Source organism: Piliocolobus tephrosceles, chromosome 5 (genome assembly GCF_002776525.5).
Source record: "Piliocolobus tephrosceles isolate RC106 chromosome 5, ASM277652v3, whole genome shotgun sequence".
Lineage (NCBI taxonomy): Eukaryota > Metazoa > Chordata > Mammalia > Primates > Cercopithecidae > Piliocolobus > Piliocolobus tephrosceles.
In genome coordinates this window covers 33,700,004-33,703,576 of record NC_045438.1, presented here as the reverse complement: position 1 = coordinate 33,703,576, position 3,573 = coordinate 33,700,004, and positions in this window count along the sequence as shown.

The following is a 3,573-nucleotide window of genomic DNA, read 5'->3' as shown; positions in this document are numbered from 1 at the left end:
GAATATCTATTTCCTACAAAGTATTCTCCAGAGGTTGGGTGCAGTGGCTGACACCTATGATCCCAGCACTTTGGGAGGCCAAGACCAGGAGAATACTTGAGCCAGGAGTTCAAGACCAGCCTGGGCAACATAGTGAGACCCCCATCTCTACAAAAAATAATAAAAAAAATAGCCAGTCATCGTAGTGCATGCCTGTAATTCCAGCTACTCGGGAGGCTGGGGTGGGAGGATTGCCTGATACCAGGAGGTGGAGGCTGTAGTGAGCCATGTTCATGCCACTACATTCTAGCCTGGGTGACAGAGTGAGACTATATCATCTATCTGTCTTTCTGTCTATCTATATCTATCTATCTGTCTATCTATCTATCTATCTATCTATCTATCTATCTATCTATCTATCTATATCTTCTGCACAACCACAATAATAATCATCAAAATTGAGAAATTAATATGTGTAGATCACAGCTATTCAACTAGCCTCTATTAACATTTCACCAATTGAAACAAAAATTTCTCAAACCCCACTTTGTTCCTGATGTAGGGAGGGCAAGGCTATTCTCTGACTTGTCTTGGAGCCCTGCTATCTAGGGGTTAGGGAACTCCCACACTCAGCCCCCACTCCTACCACCATAGTTCTTCAGTGGATTGAGAATTGTTGAGAACATGACCTTAACTTTTCTGGCTCAGCATCCAGCACAGGGTCTCACTGTCACCCAGGCTGGAGTGCAGTGAGCAATGATTGTGCCACTGCACAATCACGGTTCATAGCAACCTTGACCGCCTGGAGCTCAAGTGATCCACCTCAGCCTCCCAATTAGCTCGGACTACAAGCATGCACCACCACACCCGGCTAATTTCTTTCTATTTTTTTTTGTAGAGATGGGGGTCTCACTTTGTTGCCTGGGCTGGTCTCAAACTCCTGGGCTCAAGTGATCCTTCCACCTCGGTCCTCCCAAAGTCCTGGGACGTGAGCTACCTTGCCTGGCATTAAAGAATCCACTTCAAGATACAGAGTCTTTTTCTGAAAGATCCCTGTTTGTGTTGCCCCTGAATCCCACATGCCATAGAGAAATTTTATCTCCACTTTGTTGTTATTCCTGGCACCTTAACAGAGTGCCAGTGTGGATTTCTGGATACCTATTCTGCCTAGTGCTGATCCTTGTTCATCTGTATACTGGGCAAGTCTTTGCATCTGTCCTTTGTTCTTGATCCCTGAATGAAAGTCTAGGCAACCAGGGCTTCCTCCCAGGGCGAACAAATAAGCAGTGAGATCCCTGGCCTCATTCCTGGTTAATTGTATACATGGCCTGAGAAGCCCATGTTATAAGCCCTGCACCTCTTCTAGATATGCCTGAAAACATCTTGTTAAATCTGCTGGATGATAAGAAGTGGTCCCTGGCCAAGTAAAATCCTTCCTGTGAAAATCAATTCCTAAAAATCTTTCCCTTGGTAAACTGGATCTGATCACAGAGTTAGGAAACCTGGAGGATCTGCTGCTGCATGGGAGTTGAGAGTGAGGGAGTCTCATACCTTAGTACATTTTGAAAAGAAAAACAATGCCAGTCACACCCATTTTAAGGTATTGTGGGTCAGAATCATTTCTGAAGTCTACTTTGCTGAGCAGTTTCTTCCACTTAGTATATTTGGTGTAAGGTATTATTTTCTCTGATTATCCTTGGCCATTTGGCCCAGAAGAACTGCATCTTAATTGATCCTAATATCTGATCCTCTCCAAGTGTCCAGTCACAAATATCAATCAAGGTACTGTGGAGTCAGATGGTAGCTGCTTCCACAGCTTGTGGCCTTTGTAATATCAATTCGCCACCCCTTAACTGGGCTTAAGTTTTGACATCTTAGCACTGTTTCCATACTGGAGGTGTACACCTTCGCCCTGGAGGCTCCTACCTTCCCTCCACTGACCACAGCTTTAAGTCTTGCCTCTGAGCTGGGCACTGGACTTTCACCTCCTTGGTTAGGGAAGTAGGCTAGGGTTGCATCATTAACATAGTATGTAACACCTGTCAGGCCCCACGCATTTGACCATGCCCTTTCCTTTGAGGAAAAGAGCTGTGTCTCCTCACAGAGGGCTCTATTCCTGTCTAGATATAGGATCATTGCCCAGGGACTGCTATCTGCAAGACAGAGAGCATCAGTGAGAAATTTTGAAATTTTAGCCAACTAAAGTTATATGTCTGCTAACCAGGGTAGGCTTGTTTATGCTGTGATGGATTAGAAATTGGTCCCCAAATACAGTAGCATAGGAAAACACATGTTTATTTCATGCTAATTATCACCACATGATAAAACTGTACTCTGTAGAGTGACTTAGTCCAGGCTCACAGAGGTCCTCCATCCTGTACCTACCACCGGGAACACACAGCCTTCCTAGTCTACAGGGAAGTGGGAGAGACAGTGGACAGTCCCCAGAAGGCTTGGCTTTTACTCAAAGACCCTGGCCAGAACTATCCAAATGGCCCCACCTCATTGCAAAGGGGCTGAGGAGTACTCAGGAGGAGAATTGTATGTTAGAGAATATTAGGGGTGGCCACCACAGTGGGCACCTGGCATTTTCCCCAAAATGACTGAGTTTAATATAAGCACATGTGTTAAGGTCTTATCTGTTCACACTTGAAACAGAATCCCATATACATACTTCTTGAATTTCTCTCTTACACATTGTTCCTCTCCTCACCCAGTTTTTCTCGCCTTCAGCAGTATCTCTTGGGGGATCCTGCAACCATCATCCCAAGACAGTGGTCCCATTCTGAGTGCTGACCTTGGAGGGCAAAGACATGTCCCCAGATTCCTGAGTGGAGCACATGCAACCAAAGAAACCTCTAGTGTTTCATATTGATAACCTTGCATAGGATAATTCTGATGTGTGATTGTGCACAATACTTCCTCCTAGTAGTGAGGCTAAGAAGATTGGGGTTTGGGGGTGGAAAATGGGCAAGAGAACAGCATCCTGCCGCATGTAAGTAAGGGTAGTTATTCCAATAACAACAGCACTTTCATTTGAATTCATTCTATGTAATGTTTTCAGTAGGAGTGAAGGATTACAGAGGAGAGGACAGAGGCCAGAGAGCCAGAGAAGATGCTTTTAAATTTTTGTTTATTATATTATTTTGTTTATATGATATTATATTGAAGAGAGGAGTTCATTTAAAGGCTGAAAGTGCCAGGAGAGAGGAGAAGAATGAAAAGTTAGATGATAATCCAGTGAGCAAGGTTCTTGTGGAGACAGAAGGAAAATGGCGCCCCCAAAACAGGTATTTATTTGGCCTGGAATTACGGTCTGGTCTTTTAACTTCCTCTCCATGCTTCTGTATCCATCCTCCCCATCCTTCTCCAAAGCCTCATCTCTGATGGCTTCATTTCACTCTCATGGCACTCTCCGTTCCCCATTCTGTTTCTCCTGAGTCTAGCGTACCACTCCCAGCTGCCTCATGCTACCATGCTATGATTTTTGTTTACCACTGTTGGTAGTTCAGAACTACAGTATACCTGGGGCCCCCTAAATCAGGACTGCCTCTCCCCTTTTAAAGAGAATAACTTTTGCCTGTAATCCCAGCA